This window comes from Sus scrofa, chromosome 15 (assembly GCF_054392235.1).
Source record: "Sus scrofa isolate SSC_HxYL_T2T_F1_AM1 chromosome 15, Sscrofa_HxYL_maternal_Yorkshire_Landrace_v2.0, whole genome shotgun sequence".
Classification (NCBI taxonomy): Eukaryota; Metazoa; Chordata; class Mammalia; order Artiodactyla; family Suidae; genus Sus; species Sus scrofa.
Genome location: NC_139397.1, coordinates 140659419 through 140680261, shown reverse-complemented (window position 1 = coordinate 140680261; position 20843 = coordinate 140659419). Strand labels below are relative to the sequence as shown.

At 41.1% G+C, this 20843-nt stretch overlaps 1 long non-coding RNA gene across 4 annotated transcripts in view; it reads right to left on the bottom strand.

The window, feature by feature from the left end:
- Positions 1-227: 227 nt before the first annotated feature.
- The window catches only part of LOC102163217 (uncharacterized), a 58719-nt gene continuing 38103 nt past the window's right edge, over positions 228-20843 (bottom strand). For 2 of the 4 annotated variants that reach the window (XR_014830533.1, XR_014830532.1), the window contains 4 exons: positions 14670-14882; positions 13844-13869; positions 13447-13677; positions 9927-13348 (listed from right to left, as the gene is read on the bottom strand). This is a non-coding gene — a long non-coding RNA (uncharacterized LOC102163217). Of the gene's footprint in view, positions 647-9926; positions 13349-13446; positions 13678-13843; positions 13870-14669; positions 14883-20843 lie in introns of those variants that run through there. The other 2 variants (XR_014830534.1, XR_014830535.1) reach the window with 2 other exon arrangements.

The following is a 20843-nucleotide window of genomic DNA, read 5'->3' as shown; positions in this document are numbered from 1 at the left end:
ATGCTGCCGGAGGCTTCTTGGGGGTGAGTCACACCTCAGAGTGGTTCCCATTCGAGGTAAGGCATTGGGGCTTTCCTACTCCTGCACCTGTCAGCCTCTGGTACAGCCCTCAGAGATTATAATTCTATACAGAGGCAAAAGTGTCCAATAGCCCAAGGGCAGACCTCTGAAAGAGCCATGGACTGTTAAAAAAATAAAAAATAATAAAAAAAAAACCCACAACAGAGGCAATTCAAAATTAATTTAAAACAAGGTTACAGAAATGTCCAGGTGGAGCCCCAGGGCTAGCCACCACATTCACCCCTCTTTTCCATTGCCAGTGACTTTAGGCAGTTTCTTACAAATTCATTCTTGAAAGAATATGGAGAAAGGATATTACTCAGGCTTTTAAGCATTGTTCTTCATTTTCTGCCATCAGTTTAATATCTAATCTTATTAAAACTAAAAAGACTATATTTTAAACTTACTAAAATTACAACTGTAGCTCAGGCTTCAAATGTGCAGTAGAATTATTATGATAAAAAGCCAGATTCTTCCATTCCTAGGTCCTCTGGCTGTTTAAGTCAGGAACTTAACCAAGTTTGAAGTCTGCTGGATTCCTTGGCTTCAATTCACAAATGCTCTGGTGGCCTTAGAAGAGTCACACCTATGTGCGAACAAAGAATATTTATTCTATTTTATTCAACCCTCTATTCTAACTCTGCCTTCAAGTCCAACTCAGCCTTTAATTCCTTTGTAGATTTGAAAAAGCAAATATTTTAGATCATAATACATTGTGCAGTTGACATGTTTTGAAAAAATTATGAGCATATTTTAAAGCTATACTCCACTCCCAACAATGGTCTAAAGGCAGAATATTTTATATATATATATATTCATACATACACATATTTGTCTTCTAAGAACATCAGATAAATACTAACGTCATAAAATCACCGTGTCATATTTGTTTGTATCTATCATTCATAATGTCCACTTATCAGTGCTTAAAATCACCCACAATCAATGAATTTTTGTTTACTGAATTATTTACCATAAAATTTAAAGATTTGTTGTATCCTTGATTTGCCAAAACTTGTCTAACATCAACACATATTCCAACCACTGAATGCCTAAGAATTTTTCCACCTTCTTCTTTTTTTTTCTTTTTCTTTCTAGGGCCGTACCTGTGGCATATGTAAGTTCCTATGCTAGGGATCAAATCGGACCTGCAGCTGCAGGCCTATGCCACAGCCACAGCAATGACAGATCTGCAACCTATGCTGTAGCTTGTGGCAACACTGGATCCTTAACTCACTGAACGAGGCCAGGGATCAAACCTGCGTCCTCATGGATACTAGTTCTTGACCTGCTGAGCCAAAATAGGAACTGCTCCACCTTCTTTAAACACATTACAGAAGTCATTTTATTAATAAACAATGAAATTCTGAAAATATGAGTGAGCTGATGAAAATACTAAGATTCCTCAGAGCATTTCTGACCATATAAATGACCGATTTCCTCTCTTTTACCTAAGAACACATCCATTCTACTACAGAGTTAGCTTTCTGTCATCATACTCTACCCAAGAAAGAGCTAGGTACAACCATGGGGGGTGGAATAAAGAGAAGTAACAGAAAGAAATTCATAGGTCTTCTTTTGAAAAGTTTTTCTCTAGATAAATCTTGCTTGAATGAAAGGGGCCCTGTAGACAATGTTAATCTCTGATTCCTGCAAATGGAAAGAGGAAAGACATTTGAATGGGTGGGGAGTTAGTCTCATTTATCCGTCATTATTCTTTTGCTGAATGGTTATATATTGATACTCAGTAGGACTGAGGAATCTCATGTTGCCAACAAGAATACACTTATTTGAAAACAATTCAGAATCAACTGACCATCTGCTGTAAAATTTACAGAGGATTTTTATGAGGGCCCTCTTCCACTCAAAAAGAAAAGCATATTATTCCTCATATATGACCAGAGTTATTCCCTTTCTTACCTTCTCTGTTACATACACCCTCACAATTCTTTACATCAGTATTGTTTCCAAACTCAGGTTCCACTGCTCATCATTCAAGAATCCAATACTAAGAGACAAGTGTTGGATAAAAGGAAAGATAGCTCTATTGAAAAGCCAGCAATCCTTGGGAGAAGATGGACTCACATCCCAAAGAACCACCTTCCCATTGTCAATCAGGAGACAAGAATTTCTAAAAGGGAGTTTCGGGGCTATGTGGAGAACAGCACAAGTAGTTTTGACAATCATCTTAAATTGGTCATACAGTAGTCTGATCAGTGGTCTTGATTGCTTGAGGTACAGTTAATCTTCAACTATCAGGTCAGTTTGTTCCTATTTCCTTGAGGCCAGTTCTTGAAATTGTGTAAGAATGGAGCAGCCTATGTCATGGCAAAAGTCTGGTCATCATGCTGTTAACATCTTCCACCGGAGAAGTGTCAGTATCTGTAAAATAGCTCAAAGAATATGGCTCATAATATTATCTATAGCCCTTGAGGAGAAACTAAAGGCCCTTAATTGTATTTGTTGACTAAACTATTATAATTTTGTCCTGTTTGACTGCTTTTCTTTGCCTCTGCAAAGAAAGTTGGTGTTCTAGGAAACATTTATGCCATTTCTCCCCACTTCTATGCAAAAGTCAGTTTCCCAGACTACTTGATTCCTTAGCCCTCCTCAACTGCTCCTTCCTAACCCCCATCCCAGCCCACTACCACAAAGCAAACCTCAACAGGCTCTTCAGCACTCAGGAGAAATGTTAAATGCTTTGCTCATTTCTCCATTTTTCCTAAATAAAATAAAAGTATATATACTTATATAGCTATATATAAAATATATCCTTGCTTACTGGCCAGAAGCAAATGTCACTAGACTTATGTACCCTTCAACCATGCAACCCACACAGTGACTAGCAGCAATTGCACAGTAGGATTTGAGGAGCTGTTCTGAGCACAGTGCTGAATTGATTCACCTACCATTGAGGGGTCAGCATTCATTCCTTAGATTCTGGGGGCAGAATGAAAATGTAGGGGAAAAACACATTTAGTTGACTACAGGGTCCAATGCTAGAAGCAATGAACTCAAACTCTATCAGCATTCAGACCCTAGTCTGCCTTGTGAAATAAAGGTCTTTGCTACATAAAACTGCCTGGATTGATGTAAACACTACTCTCCATTGCAACAGAGTATTACTTTAGTCATAAGAATGTACTTAATTGCTGTTTTTGAGCTCAGAACCTTAACACTTCTTCCAAGGGTAAAACCTCTGCAATAAAATAAAAGATATTTTTTAAGTTTTGGGGGTACACACTTATGACATCATGCATTTTTCCCTTAAATCATTGTTTGGTTAGCCAATGAATATCATAGACACCACCTAAATTAGTCGAGTTAATCTTAAAGAAAAAATAATGTTCAGGATGTTATATGAAGTGTAGTGTGTGTGTGTGTGTGTGTGTGTGTGTGTGTGCAAGTGTGTGTATTTGCTTCTTAAGCTCATTTTATCATATGTCCCAGTCCTTTTACAAGTACTCAATACTAAATCTATAACTATTACCCTTTCTTTTCTAAAAGCAACCACATTCAAACTCAACCCATTATACCTTCTGTAATTTCAAATGCTTAACTAATGCTAAGTTATTTCATTACCAAAATTAATGTATGCAAATTTCAGGTTAATAATCACTCCTTCTGACAGTCTTTAAGATCAACAGAGACAACTGTAGGTTCTTTTTGAGCAATATTTTCTTTTATTTCCATGGTCTTATAAAGAATATAATATTTGTCAACAGCTATTTAAGTGGGAATAATATTTAATTCCCTAAAACTATACACAGGTCAGATCCTCCATACAAAAATACTCCTTCATGTGTCTTGTTAAATTTAGGTTAGTGGTCCAGTATTTCTGTGTTTAACCAAAGACGTTTTTCCCTCAAGGTTATATATTTCTGTATCTTGAGTTTTAAGTGCTATATCTTTCGAGTCATTTTCACATCCTGCCTTTAGGCTCTCAGAGTTGTATTTCATTGATGCTATAACTCTTGTTTACTGATTTTATGCCTGACCCCTAAAACTGATGGTCTTGAAAGAATTGCCAGCTCAGATCCAATCAGCTTTCAGCTCACTTTCAAAAAACCATTCAGAAATATAACACCTTAGGAATTCCCATCATGGTGTAGCGGAAACCAATCCAACTAGGAACCATGAGGTTGTGGGTTTGATCCCAGGCCTTGCTCAGTGGGTTAATGAACCCGCGTTGCCAGGAGCTGTGGTGTAAGTCGCAGACGCAGCTTGGATCTGGCATGAGTGTGGCTCCAACTGGACCCCTAGCCTGGGAACCCCCATATGATGTGGGTACGGCGCTGAAAAGACAAAAAAAGCCAAAAAAAAAAAAAAAGAGAAAGGGTTGCCTTTCTAAAAAAAAAAAAGAAAAGAAAGAAATACAACACCTTAAAGGAAAGGCGATTTTTTTCTTTTTCTTGAATGTCATGTTCTAAACATGCTGATGGAAAATCTCACAGAACTAAGTGACACTGTTTACAAAGTCCCATTATTTTTCTACTACTAATTTATTAAGGGGTCACATGTACTAAAAGAGTAAATGACTTCAACATTTGATTATCAGCTTGCTATTAGATATAACTTATATTGTTCTAAAACTGATTCTCCAGTGCTGAAAAGATACCAATATTGAAACAAATGCCCTGGATCTTCAGTGATCAAAGAGGGCCAATACAAATACCTTTGGGGAGTGCCGTTTTCACAACAAGGTAAATGTTAAAGAAAAATATTTCTCTTCAATTGGGATGCCAGCTTTAACTCTCTTCAAGCATTCATAAATATGTTTTATTAATTATCACTATAATTATATACCTTCAAAAGAATTTCTCCTATACTACATCCAGGTACCCACTGCTATGACTGCAGCCTCTCTCACTTTTAAGTCCATGCACTTCACCAACACATTCATAAACAGACAACGTAAGAGGACACAAGTAAAATTTAGTGTATCTGGCATTTTCATACCTTCTATCCAGTCCTGACAAATTAACCGAATTATGACTATAAAGTTAAAGCAATCACTCCATGGCAGTGATGGGAATAAGTAAAAAGAAATCGACTATCAGTTGCTAACTGTTGTGTCTTTTATTTACTTTGGTGGGGGGGGCTGCACTTTGACACACAGGGAAGTTCCTGGGGCTAGGGATCGGATCGAGCAGGCACCACAGCAGCGACTCAAGCCACAGCAGTAACAACTGCCAGATCCCCAACTTGCTAAGGCACCAGGAAACTCCAATTTACTGTTTTGAACTTCCTGCTTTTGAAAGGGATTGTCATTAAAATCTGCTGCTTTATTTAATTAGTATAATGGGGAAGCTCAGAAGGGAGGTAAGCTGAATTACAATTACTGGTATTATACTAAAGTTCCTGACTCTCCGCAAAGCTTAAAATCCTCTCTTCTTAAATTAGGAGTTTCTGCTGCCAGCGCTGGTACATGATGATCTAATCTGCTGACATTTAGTCCGTTTTGCAGTTAGTCTCTTTTCAGTTTGACCCCTAGAGGGCGATCCTACCTAATTTTAAAAGGACATGATTCCAATGGGAAAGAGCTGAAAAGCTAATCAAATCCAAATTAGAAAACCATCGCTTTCAAAAAACAAACAAACAAAACCACCTATGATGGCAAAAAAATCTCGCTGGTTCAAGTTCCCTGTGACACACCAACTACCTGAGTTTTTGTTTTTCACACAATGCCTTCTTTATTCATTCCATCATCGATGAAATGTTAAACCACTTTAACTACTGTGGTGTAAAGAAAAAATTATGGGGATTCCCGTCGTGGCACAGCAGAAATGAATCCGACTAGGAACCATGAGGTTGAGGGTTTGAATCCCCGGCCTCGCTCAGTGGGTGAAGGATCCGGCGTTGCTGTGAGCTGTGGGAGCTGTGGTGTAGGTCGCAGACACGGCTCAGATCTGGCATTGCTGTGGCTCTGGTGTGTAGCCCGGCAGCTACAGCTCCAATTCAACCCCTAGCCTGGGAACCTCCATGTGTCTTGAGTGTGGGCCTAAAAAGACCAAAAAAAAAAAAAAAAAAAAGAAAAAAATTATGTCATCCTGTAAAAACTCTTTTTTCCCCCAAAAAAACCCATCTTCATTGTGTGGTTTTGTTTCTTGGCACTAAGATATTTAAAAAAAAAAACAAAACAAAACTTTTTCTACACATCAAAATATTGACATACTAGGTATACATACCATCCCTAGTTTCCTCTTGCTGGGCTTTGTTTCTTTTGTGTGGTGTTGTTTTTACGAGCAGAAACATGCCACCTAGTTAAGTGATAAGGACCACCCTAGATTATTGATTTATATACCATATGATACCTGTCCTTTATAAAGTTCCCCAAAGTGAAATCATGATCCAAGGTTGTCTTATTTCTCAGTGGCAGAGCCAGAATTTATTCTCACCATTCTGAAACGTTTATCTGCAGTTTGCTTGCTTGAGCACTCTGTGTGTGCCAGGCTTTGCCTTAGGCACATTACCTGAATTGTATCACTCAAACCTTAGAACAACTCGAGGATATGTTATTACTCACTTTACAAATGAGGAACCCAAAATGCAGAGACCATAAGCGACTTGCCCAGCATCACTCAGCTGGTTGGTTTCACTAGAAATCAAACCACTTCTGCCTCCCCCAGAGTCTATTTTCTTCTCTGCTGCTACTTCATCAACGGGGGAAGCCTGTTTCCAAATTTGTGAACTTTTAAGCGCTTTCTTCTTTCAAGGACAATAAAGAGAACTCAAAGGAATCTCAGGAAAAACAAGGCATCCGTTTTCTCAGCATTCCCTCTGGCAAAACAGATTCTTATGGCTTAGAAAAATTCTAAATCCTGATTTCATATGCTCCTGGGTAGTGTTTGCGTTTAATCTAACCAGACAGCCTGGATGGAAATTTCAGCTCTTCACGTAACTGAGCTGAATGACCTTTAACAAATGATTTAACCTCCCTGGGCCTCAGTTTCCTCATTTGGAAACTGGATCATAATATATACGTCACAAGGGAGGCTTAGATAAATAGTTCTGCATGACCGGCTCACAGCAATATCTAGTCAGTAGCCAGTAAGTGCCAATTCTAATTATTTTTGATTGAGGTCAAAGGAGAGAACAGTTTAATAATGGAAACTATGAGAGAGGTCTGCCGACCTTAACTAAGTAAATAAATAAATAAAAGGATAGGTACATCATGTAAGCTTAACCAGTAAGGTTTTTTAAAGTCAAATGCAGATATGCCAGTTTGGTTTTGGTTTCTGTTTGGTTCCTTCAGGAGATATGGCTTCCATGGGTGCATTAGGAACTTTTTCTGGGCAAGGAATAAAGCCTACCTCGTTTAACAGGTTATGTGCATATTTCACTCTAAATGCCAAACCCCACCCTGCAGCGAAACTAAAAGGCCTTATTTCTTTAAGACTACCTCAGATCCCAAAGCCAGCTGTGCATAAAAAATAAGAAATAGATTAACCCAGTCTCACTTTTTTCTTTTCTCTTTTTTCTTTTTCTTTTCTTTTTTTTGTTTTTTTTTTTTTTTATTTTAAGGGCTGTACCTATGGCATAGGGAAGTTCCCAGGCTAGGTGCTGAATCAGAGCTGCAGCTGCTGGCCACAGTCACAGCCACAGCAACAGCCAGATCTGAGCCAAGTCTGTGACCTAAACCACAGGTCACAGCAGATCCGAGAGCCAAGTCTGTGACCTACACCACAGCTCACGGCAGTGAGAGATCCTTAACCCACTGAGCAGGACCAGGGATCCATCAAGCTCATAGATACTGGTTGGTTTCTTAACCACTGAGCCACAGCAGGAACACCTCTCTTCTTTTCTATCAAATGTTTCACAAAATTCAGGGTGTGGTCTCAATATCCCAACTCTGCCAGCCACTTTCTGTTGCCTACTGTCCTCAACAGATCAGTCTGAACTTGAAGGAAGAGCCTGTCCTTTGGAAAAAATGACCTGTGTCTTCCATTCAAGGGGTACCTCTTAGGAAATATTGCACTGGACGTGGGTGATGAACCCACAGCAGGTCTATTGCATGAACTCCTCAGCCTCTATTCATTTGCTTTTGAATTGCCTTCGTATTGAAAGCATCTGTCAGCAAAGCAAGATGTCAAAGGCAATGAACTTGACCACCTACTGGGAGCAATCGGTGGAGAGGACACAAGTGATGGCTCCACTTGGAAGGATCAAGGACCCTAGTTTTTTCTCTTTGGTTCTACCTGCTTGTATGATAATTGCTCTAGATATTAGCATATTTGGCTTTGGGGGTGGGCATTGGGCTTCTATGTGCAGCTCTAAGCTCCTTTATAGTGAAAATAGTTTCTTGTGATAGGAGGAAGTAGGTCGCTTTATATATAATTGATTTAATTCAGCCATGAGTACATGAAGAAATCAATTTGCTAAAAGCACGCATATATACACATCTTAAACCCAGTGCATGGCAGCCTTTAATTTATGCCCCTAATTTTATTTCTAAAGTTACCTTCTCATATGAATTTTTTTTCTTTCAATTTATTACAGGTTTCTCAGCCTTGTCACTATCGACATGTGAGCCCCGATAATTTTTTGTGGTGGGGGACTGTCCTGGGCATTGCAGGATGTTTTGAAGCATCCATGGCGTCCACCCACTATATGCCAGCAGCAAACCTCTCACTCAGTTATAACAACTATAATGTCTCCAGATATCGCTAAACAACCCTTGTTAATAACCACTGATTGCCTAGTACTGTCCTATAACTTTTAAATAGCATTAGGTGTTTGAGTTTTACTTTGAATATGAATAATAATTATAATGTTTTATCTTCCACCTGATTTTAGGCTTTGCCATGGATGCCAGAGCACTCTATAACACCATAAAGCCTTAAGTCATCTTTGCTGAATTATGAAAACCATAACCAAATAGCTGTGTGATAGTCCAGGTCATTGAAAGTGAAGTTCAGCCCCACTCTCTGGGCACCTGCTCTATAGATCAGGTTAGTGGACTGGATTATAGGATCCAATCCAAGCAGTCTACCTGTGTATGCTCCCTCCAAAACACCTGCATCAGGTGGGACCCACAGGAGCCTCAGGACAAAGGCAAGCAGTTGCCTAACCATGAGTGATGCCATAGCTATGCACAGCAGGTGCAATCAGGCCCCAGGAAGCAGTGAATTGAACAATACTGCCTCCGTATCACCTGACTGCCAAGGAAGTAAAAACAACCTGTATGTTCAAAACACAGACATCTATGGCACTGAGGCCAGCCCTATATCGGGTTTTGAAGTATGCCCAGGCCATCTGGATCACATGCTTCATCTTTCGGCATCCTCCCCATCACTCCCAACCCCGTTTCCTACTCCAGAGGAAGCTCCGGAGCAGCCCCCACTATAGCTTTCCATATGAAAACATCCTCTCATTTAAATGTACCTTCCCGGATCCCACTTGCAGCTGATTTCACAAACTGATCCACAGTTATCTAGATCCATGTAACTAAACTGGTGGCCCATGGCCAGACCTACCCCATGGAACAGATGTCTTTTTAGCCAGCAAGGTTTGTTTTGTCTTGTTTTGTTTTGTTTTGTTTTTTGTTTTTCCCAGCTCTTTGGTCTAACCACCCATGTTTATAAACCTGGAAATTTTATCTAAAAATTCCAGATTTCCAGCTTCTCTTAAAGAACTTTCGTGTGACACCACTGCTAAGCCATGTAACCTGATAAGACAGATGAGACCATATGCTCCCTGGTCTATCCCCAAGCCTACTTCCCTTACTTATTTGTGTTACCTGCTCTCACCCCTCATAGGCATCTGAGCATGTCATCCTCTCATTTAAATCCCAGAGATTCATGTACTGAAACTGTGGTTATTTCTGGAAAACAGAAGCAGTAATGCAAATGGAGGATATAACAAAATTTAAAACAATAATTTTTAATGCTATTTCTGCACTTTTTCTAGACATCATTTTTTCCTACCAGACAAGCATCAAGTGCCTCTTGTCAAACACTATTTTTAGGTGCTATAGTCAAATGCCAGTCACAGTTGGAAGCACTTTCCAAGAAATTAAATCTCAGGATAGCCATTTGAGGTAGGCACCATTATTATTCTTTTAGAGGAGATAAGGAAACTGAGGCACAGATTGGTTAAGAAACACGTTCCAATGTCAGGATCCATATGGAAAAGAATGGAGGTCTTTTCCTGCCTCTAGACTCCAAGCCAAATGTCCCTTGGCTCTTTACTGCCTCTCAAATTGTCAATAATCAGGAATTCTCACCATGTCTCAGTGGTTAACAAACCCTACTAGTATCCAGGATAACTATAATGACGTGGCTTTGATCCCTGGCCTCACTTAGTGGGTTAAGGATCTGGCATTGCTGTGAGCTGTGGTGTACGTTGCAGACACGGCTCAGATCTGGCATTGCTGTAGTTGTGGTGTAGGCCAACAGCTACAGCCCTGATTTGACCCCTAGCCTGGGAATTTTCATATGCCACGGGTACAACCCTAAAAAGACACCAAAAAAGTGGTCAATAACTACAATAACTCAAAACAATTGTTATCACCGTCCTATCTTTAATCGTTATTACTATCCCATCTTTATGGATGAGAGAATTGGAGTTCAGGGAAGTTAAGGGACTCTCTTGAAAATTGCTGTCAAAATGCCTCAGAGCCTGGCTACTGTCTACACCAACTCCCAGAGTCAGCCCCAAGCAGCAGTCCTGGGGTTTCGGCATCATGAACCACCCAGGGCTGCAGGCCCTTCCCCCTCATACCCTAACCAAAAGAGGCATGGGTAGGAGTCTGTCCTGCTCTGCTCCAGCCCCCAAGCCCTGTGCCAGAGCAGCATAGGCAGCCAGGAAAGCACTCCAGATTTGGCAGGCCAGGAGGCCACACTGCCTAAAGGGTAGAACTCATCCACCAGGGCCCAGGTGCCAAGTCTGTTGAACTTGCCGTGCCCTGCAAGGTGGTTCTTGCACTGCTGAAGGGAAGAGGAAGCAGCAGAAGTGGGAGCTGAGAGTGGGGGTGGAAACCGGAGCAGTTGGAGGAAAACTGAAGCAAAAGTTACAAAGTAATCCACCACCAGTGTACTGAAAGAACAGAACCCAAAGATTCAGGAAACATCAACATCTTTTCCCCAGTTCAACTGTATCTCTAGCCCCGTCTTGGTCCCACTGAATATCACACATGCAGACTTAAGAGCTCATCTTGTATAACATGAGAAATTGCTTCCTCTTAAAACACACAGTGGGGCAGTTGAGAGAGTCCTAGATTTTCCAACAAACAAGTGCTCAGCCCAAGCCTAGAAGTCATCCTTGATTTTCCCTTTCTTTTACTTCCCAAGTTCTATCCATGTGGGTCTAATCAGCTCATCTCCCAAACTTATCCAAAAGCCATCTTCTCTCTATCCCAATGGCAAAAACCTTTGGCCAAACCACAGTCATCACTCATCTGGATTTTGCCTTGGCCTTCTCACTCTTTCCTTATCATGCCTCCTGGTCATTTTAACCCCTCGAGTCATCTTCAAACAATAGAATAAATTTTCCTTATAAAACATAAATCAGAGGACATCATTCCAATGTGCAAAACCCTCCATCACATTTAGAATAAAGTCAAACTTCCTGCCCTTCTAGAAAACCCAGTCTCTCCTTCTTCACCTCCTGCATTCTCTCATTTGCTAACCACTTGGAATTCTTACTTCTTTGCTCCTCAAACACATTAAGTTCACTTTACTTGCATACACTCTGCCCACAGCTCACTTTTCCTACCTTTTCCCATTGCTCATTCCTCACTTCCTTCAAGTTTCTTTTCTAATGTCACACACTTTCTCATCACCCTTTCTAAAATAGCCATCATTCAGAGGTGGTACATATATACACAGGAATATTACTCAGCCATAAAAAAGAACAAATGAATGGCATTTCCAACAACATGGATGCAACTAGAGATTCTCATAGTAAGTGAAGTATGTCAGAAAGACAAACAGCATACGACATCACTTATATGTGGAATGTAATAAAAAGTGATAGAAAAGAACTTATTTACAAGACAGGCACAGACTCAAAGATCTCAAAACCAAACGTTTGGTTACCAAAGAGGAAACATTGGGGGGGGGGCTAAATTAGGAGCTTGGGATTAACATATGCATACTACTATACATACAATATATAAGTTGCAAGGACCTACTGTATAGCACAGCCAAATATACTCAATATTCTGTAATAACTTACATGGGAAAAGAATCTGAAAAGAATGGATATATGGATATGTAAACTGATTCACTTTGCTATACACCTAAAAGTAACACAACATTTTAAGTCAGTTGTACTCCAATAAGATTTAAAAGTCAACCAATCAATCAATCAATCAATTAATTAAAATAACCTTCATTCATTATCTTCCCACCCATCCCAGCTGTCTCTGTCTCTTCGTGACACCTTGTTTTTGTTGTTGTTGTTTTAGTACCTTGATCGGTCCGAAATTACCTAGCATATGTATTTGCTTACCCATTGTTTTCAGTCTCCCTTCACTATAATATCTGAGAATATAGATCTGGTCTGTCTTGTTTGGAGCTGTGTCTTAAGAACAAAGAACCATGACTAGCACACAGGAGTTGCTCAAAAAATGTTTGTTGAATGAAAGAACAAAGTTTTAAACTCGCCATCGTATTTCTAGCTTCAGGAAATAAAAAGAGAGGAAGAAGATGAAGAGAAATTAGACAGAGGAAGTGACACAGCCATGTCTTTCAAATGTCTGCACAGAGCCTCAAATGTGTTACGTCCCCAACAAATGGTAGCTGTGTTTGTTGCTTCTGCAGGTCCACTGATTCGCCTGCTCAATTGATGTCATGCTTTCATGGACCCCATAAGGTAGATATGAGGGCGCTTATTTTACTGGAAAGAAAGCTGAGGCTGAGAGGTATTAAGCCGCACAAGCCAGTTAAAGAGATGGAAAGCGATAGAAGCGACTCTGAGAGATCATTTTCTTCCCACCACTCTATGACTTTGACTATTGCCTCTGAGAGTCCCTGCCGTGACCTTCCATCCTTGCCCTTTCTACTTTAAAATATGGGCTCCTAAACCCTAAATGCGGCAAGGCAAGAAGATCATACTCAAAATTGTTACAGCATCTTGAAAGATGAGCACCCTTTGATGACAAAGTGCCTCTTGATGATCAGAAATGCCAGAACAAGTTGTGTCCACCTTGATAAAGAGAGGTCAACAATTGTAGGTCTAATATGTCCTTTCCTGCTTATGTCCACCCAGCTTAGCCTCTGTATCTGTAGTCTCTATAAGCCTTGTACTGTGATCTGAGTTTTCTCCATCAATTATGATGTTTTACCTTGCAAAAGGAATGGAATGTGGTCAGACAGAATAATTACAAGCCTATGCATAAATTGACATTTCCCACTTGAAAAACCTGTATCAAGAATCACTTGCCTGGGAGTTTCTGCTGTGGCTCAGGGGTAATGAGCCCGACCTGTATCCATGAGGATGCAGGTTTGATCCTTGGTCTCACTCAGTAGGGTAAGGATCCGACATTGCCTTGAGCTGTGGTGTAGGTTGCAGATGCGGCTTGGATCCAGCATTGCTGTGGCTGTGGTATAGGCTGGCAGCTGCAGCTCTGATTCAACCAGTAGCCTGGGAACTTTCAAATGCCGCAGGTGTGCCCTAAAAAAAAAAAAAAGAATCACTTTCCTAAGGAGTTGATGCTTGATTTTTTAAAAAATAAAAATAGCATGCTAGGATGGAAAATGATAAAATGATATAGCCACTCTGAAAAACAGTTGGGCAGTTTCTTTAAAAAAAAAAAAAAACTAACTAAACATATACTTACCGTATGGCCCAGCAATCGCATTCATCCTAGAGAAATGAAAATATATATGTATACAAACCTATACATCATTGTTCATAGCAGCTGTCATGGAAATATTCCACAGACTGTGGTACACTCATGCCAGGGAATAGTGCTTAGTAACACAAAGGAATGACTTATTGGAGTTCCCATTGTGGTTCAGCAGGTTTAGAACCCAATGTTATTTCTGGGAAGATGCAGTTCAATCCTTGTCTCAGTGGGTCAAGGATCTGGTGTTGCCATGGCTGTGGTGCAGGCCTCAGCTTCAGCTCCCATTTGACTCCTAGCCCTGGAATTTCCATATGCCACAGGTGCCACCATGAAAAAAATTTTTAAAAAAATAAAAAGTCACATAGAGCTATGCACCTACAGTGTACCAATGTCCATTTCCTGAAGGTGTTTCTCACTTGATGCCATAGTGCTTTGTACATGTACGGGAAGCATCCTCTCCAAAGTCAGACATTCTAATAAAACAATTGAGATCAACCATGTTCTTAGGGTGGCCCCAGGAAATACCTTTGAGTCCAAGTCAGTCCAAAAATCACCGTTGTAGAGAGATAGATGTAAAGACAACCAGGTTTTAAGGGTCCTTCTATTGGTCTGAGACCTCAGGAGCTTCCCAGGTGAAATCCGAAACTGGCTCCCGTTCATGGAGAACAAGGAGAGATAGAGGAAAGGGCAGCTACTCTAGGCTGGGGAGTGGTGGTGTAATAAGCAAGGAACTTATATCCGAGGCTGAACTTGGGCCCTGCAAGATGCATAGATCTCTTCTGCCTACCAGAATCTTGAGTTTATGCAAAGGCCTTACCTGAATTGAGTCACATATTCAGTCCAGATGGTCCCAGCACCTTACTCTCTCAAGGCTGTGACCTTGAACATGGCTCCCATTGTGGGCAGAGGGTACATTTCAAGGACAAGCGAGAGGGTGAAGGGCCTCGACTTGCCAGTCCAGCCAGCAGGTCAGCCAGAGGTCACATCTTCTCAACTTCCTCCAACACCTTCGATACGTTTCGACACCGTTCTGGAAGCAGTGATTGAAAATGTATTTATTTTAGGATGGTGTTTTCCTCTGTATTTTCCCTACTTACATGAAGTAAGTTCAACCTCCACATGTATTTCCGTCTGTGGTTTCATCTGCCGGGGCAAGGGGCCCGGCAGGTAACGTAAACGGTGGCGGGGAGGGGGGGGGTTTGCAATAGGAGGTAGTGAGATTTACAGTGAACAGAAGAGTGTGCCTCCCCTCCAGTCATTCAAATTCAAACACTATAAAAAGAAAGAAAAACCACACACGCCCTGCCAGCCCAACAAATTTGCAACCATCAAGGCCCAGGGCAGCACCGTTCCCCCTCCCCCCAGCAAAGAATCTTGCAGGTGTACAGTCACTGTGGTGGAGGCCAGGCTTGTTTTCTTTTGAATCAGGATGAGGTGGCAGCCATAATGAGGAAGCACTGGATGTGTTGCCACGAAATACCGAGGGTGCCTCCCAGAGACACCCACCTGTTGAACTGTTTACAAAGAGTCTGGCATGGAACATCCAGAAACACTGATGCAATGAAAGAGGCTGCAACTCCAGAAAGCAGCAGTACTCTGCTGGGCACATTCGGGTGTAAAAAGCTGCTACAGAGCATTCGTGAATATTCTGTTCCCTCCCACTCACAGTCATCCAAAGCTAGTAATTTGCCACATTTATACTGTTCTGGATAAATGGTGAAGAAAGCAGAAGAAAACTCGTATCAACAGCGAGTGTAATTCTTAAAATCTGGTGCCATTTGCCTTCTGCTGAGTTTCTGTGGAGCACTGTGGTTCTAATAAAAGTCACATATCAGTTAGACATACCCGCAAATACCCACCCCATGGGTCCATCCCCCCATCTTCAAGCAGAATAATTCTCAATTTATTAATGTGGGGTAGAAATCTGGAAATGGCCATGTGAAATTCAGAGGCACGTTTGATTCAGGATCCAAATTGTTCATGGGGGAAAAAAAAGACAAACATAGCACACTTATGCCTGTTTACTGCTAAATGTTATTCAAATGGGTTGACATCTGGTCTATTGGAAAGTCCTATGTAATTTGAGTCCTGATTGTGTGATTTGTATGTTCCTCTGTCATCTTTGGATAGGATGCTTTTGTAAATGCTTTCCTTTTTAATTTCAGGAAACCAGGGGTTCTTTGAACATTTTTTTTTTTGGTCTTTTGTATTTTTAGGACCACACCTGTGGCATATAGAGGTTCCCAGGCTAGGGGTCAAATTGGAGCTATAGCCTCTGGCCTACGCCACATCCACAGCAACTCAGGATCCAAGATGTGTCTGTGACCTACTCCACAGCTCACAGCAATGCTGGATCCTCAACCCACTGAGCAAGGCCAGGGATCAAACCTGCATCCTCATGGATACTAGTCTGGTTCGTTAATCAGTAAGCCACAGTGGGAACTCCTTCTTTGGATATTTAAAAACTACAGAACAAATATAGATCAGATTTGCTACCTTTCTGGGTACTCATTTATTAATTTATTTAATGGCTTTCATTGAATAGCTACTAAGAACTAGCTACCATGATAGATGCCAGAAATAAAAGAAAGAGTAAAAATATGGGACTCATCCTCAGCAAAACCCAGCAGAAAGAAATAGAGTGGGTGGATACTGGTGATTGTCTCTCTAGCATGCTCCCCTCTCTGAGGCCTTCCAAACAGAACTCTCGCTGAAAAGTAAGTCCATTCTTCTTGTTAGTAATTAGGCAGGTGAAAATTCTTGTCGATAAGTTATGAAAAGAGGTGTGCTTTTTTTTCCCTAGGAGATAACAGCACGGTGTCATATATTATATTCTGGACAGACTGCATTTCAAAATGCAGTCATTTTTCTCTCATGCCTATTATTCTGAACAAATCGGAACGAAAAAAGAATAAAAATGATAATAGTTAAAAAAAAAAATTTGCTCTTCAGGGAATTCCCATTGTGGCTCAGCAGATTAAGAATCCATGAGGATGCAGGTTCGATCCTTGGCCTCACTCAGTGGGCTAAAGGATCCAGCATTGTCACAAGCTGCAGCATAGATTTGCAGACACGGCTCAGATCTGGCATTGCTGGGGCACTGGCTGCAGCTGCAGCTCCAAGTCGACCCCTAGCCTGGGAACTTCCATACCCCACAGGTGCGGCTCTAAAAAAGAAAAAAGAAACGAAGGAAGGAAGGAAAGAAGGGAGGGATGGAGGGAGGGAGGAAGGGGAAAAAAACGCTCTTCAGAAGGAAATTTTGGAAGCTCTTTTTGTGTTGCTCGATGATTCTGTTCATGGATTCTGTGTCTGGAACTGCCGTAGCAGTGCAGTACCAGCCTGAAGGCGGAACTGATCTGTGGAGGGGTACAGAGCTGAGGAAGTCACAGGCAGTGGGACCTTCAACAACCCACCTACCATCCATTTGGAATGGTGACTACAGGTGGTCTTTAACAACCAAATTCTACCATGAAACATTCATTATGAGATTAGAGCCAGTATGTGCAATGGAGCAACCAAAAGTCAAAATTTTTAAAACTTTAAAAAGTTTTTCCAAAGTGTTTAATTGAAATACATGAAGGATAAAATCCTATCGTGTTTACAGTTTTCCTCAGAAAAGAAAATATTTCAATGTCAACTTTCATGTAGATAAAAATATTAAAATGTTACTCATTTTTGTATTCTATGTTGCTAAATACAGGAAAAGATGACAATTCTACTTAGAATATTATTTTTTTCTTTTTCCCTATCGTATTTCTAAATCCGAGGAGAGATTGCCATTTTCAAAGTACCATTGCTATTTCCTCTAGCTACTGCTGGATGGTTTGCTAAGTATTTTATTTTATGTTTTTAATGATTTTTATTTTTTGCATTATAGGTTTGCTAAATATTTTAAAGTGTGCTTTGAGGCTCCCGTAGGGTTTATGGGTTAAAGATACAGAAAAAACATTGAACATTTCTCATGATATTAACACCACTTTGTATTTCTATGATAATTTTTGTTTGTTTCAAACTCTTTTTAGTATGCATTCTACATTTCCTTTTTCTTTTTTCTCTTTTCTGTTTGTTTTTTAGGGCCATAGGTGTGGCACATGGAAGCTCCCAGGTGAGGGGTGGAATCGCAGCTACAGCTGCCAGCTTACACCACAGCCACAGCAACATGGGATCTGAACCACGTCTGCGACCTACACCACAGCTCACGGCCACACCAGATCCTTGACCCACTGAGAAAGGCCAGAGATAGAACCCGCAACCTCATGGATACTAGTCAGGTTCGTTTCCACTGGGCCACAACAGGAACTCCCTACGTTTCATTTTTCAATTGTCTGTGAGGTAGGTTTCATTATATCAATATTAAAATACATGAAAAGTGACTATACAAAAGCAAGAAAACTCATGATTACAAAATTAAAAAGTGGACCCTGAACTCAAGTTTTCTGACTTTCAGGTTAGTACCTTTAAAAATAACATTCTTGGAGTTCCCACTGTGGCTCAGCGGGTTAAGAATCCGACTAGTATCCCTGAGGAAGCAAGTTCCATCTCTGGCCTTGCTCAGTGGGTTAAAGTTCCACAAGTTTTTCAAGCTGTGGCCTAGGTCGCAGATATAGCTTGGATCTGGTGTTGCCATGGCTGTGGCTGTGGCATAGGCCTACAGCTGCAGTTCTGATTCAACCCCTAGCCCGGGGAAATTCCACATGCCGCAACTGTGGCCCTAAAAAGAATATATACGTACATACGTACATAACTATAAATAAATACATAAATAATTTTATAAAAATATATTCTTGTAAAAACACTGCCATCCTGAAAAGCATCACTGACAAAGGGCCTTCTTTGGGGAATTCCTCTGACACAGACCCTTTTATTATCTTAGATTATTGTTATTTTATTTATTTATTTATTTATTTATTTTTGTCTTTTTAGGGCCACACCCATGGCACATGGAGGTTCCTACGCTAGGGGTTGAATCGGAGCTACAGCTGCCGGCCTACAACACAGCCACAGCCACGCAAGATCCGAGACCCGTCTGTGACCTACACCACAGCTCACAGCAACATCGGATACCTAAACCCACCGAGCGAGGCCACAAATCGAACACGCAACCTCATGGTTCCTAGTTGGATTCATTAACCACTGAACCACGATGGGAACTCCAGATTATTGTTATTTTAGACTATGATGAAACTATTATTTCAATCTTAACATAATAATCACAAATAGTTTAAGGGCAACACGCACCTGATTTTTTCCTGTGCACATCTCTTAGCTGAGTGTAAAAGGGTCTGAAATACCCCCAAGCTTTCTACCAGATGTAAACAGAAGAGTCAATAGAGGGCAGTCGCTTGGAGCAAATTCCATCTTCCCCCAAAAGATCTTCAGTAGAGGTCAAAGGGAAGTATCTTGCTCTGACTTCCTCACCTCCAACAGGGTCCAAAGGGAGCCCAGATATTCCACTTTGCTCAGCCCCTACCATTCAAGGCCTAGCCACCGGGGCCTTAAATCCCCCAGGGCAAATCTCATTATGCACCATATGTACGCATCAATCACCCTAATAAGGCCCAGGTTCTCAGGTCATCTGGAATCTTCCTCACTCTAATTCCCACGAAACTCTGCGTATTCCTTGCTCAGTCCCAGCTTCTATTCCCTCAAATTCTTGGAACCTTTCCCACTCTGCTCTCTGCAATTCCCAGTCCATCCTTTATAATACCTCTATCCAAAAGCTGTTTCTGGCCATTCTCTTCTTTTTCTTTCTCTAACTATAACTTGGCTCTCCCCTGAGGATGCTATTTCCCCCGCAGTCTCTCAGCTGATGGACCTCTTTTCTCCCAGAGCCCTTGTATTACCCAGATGTCTAATAAGTATCTCAAGGCCAAGATGCGCAAAACAACTCATCTTCCTCCACAAAACTCCACTACAAATTTCCCGGATGAATGATGGCAACACCATCCTTCCAGTTATTCAAGTCAAAGCCTTGAAGATATCCTGGATCCCTTTTCCATCACACCCCATGTTCAATCTGTAGGAAAATCTGTTGGCTCTACTCTCAAAATACTGTCTCGAATCCAAATTCTTCTCACTACCCCTGTGACCCACTATCATCCCTCATCTGGATTACTGCAATAGCATCTTTAAAAGTCTCCCTGCTTCTACCTGAGTCTATTCCACCTTCTTGGGGTCTAATCTCAAGCCAGCAGTCATAGCAATCCCTTAAATACATAGGTGAGATCATCCTACTGCTTAGCTGGAAACCTATCAAAGAGTCCCTGTTTGAACTGGAGTAATACCCTAAGCCCTCATAACTGCCTACCAGGCCCTACAGGATCTGGCCCCTTGGCCCATCAGTTCTCTTCTGCTCTCCCGGATTCACTGTTTCACACATTCTTCACTTCCCTGATGCTCCCAGAAGGAATTACAAGTACTGCCTCTCCTAGAACATTTGAACTATTTTCTTTGCCTGAAACACTCTTTTCCAGATAAGCCCCCAACCCACCCCAGCATTCTTGATCCCTGTACCCTGCTCTATGCTTTCTCCTAGCTCTCATCCCTCTAACATCTATGTAATTTTCTTAGGTATCACATTTCTGTCCACCATCTTCCATGAGAAGGTAATGCTGGGACGTTTGCTTGGTTTGGTCACTGAAGTATCCCAAGTGCCTACTTAGAGCACAGGACCTACTCCTGGTCATGCTCTACAAACCCGCTTCACAATGGATCATCCCCCACCCTCTATCTCAGCTGATGGCAACGCCATCGTTCCCATGGCCCAGGTCAAAAATATTAAGGACATCCTTGACTCTTTCATTTCTTACACCCACATCCAGTCAGGAAGTCTTTTGGACTCCACCTTCAAAATAATTGCTTGATAATTTCATGTTGAAAGAAGGATGGATTGATTCTTGCGAAATTGACTGAATAACATGACCCAATCCCCATAGAATACCATGACCTAATCCCAATATAGCTAATCCTTTTTGCATATCCCACACATTGA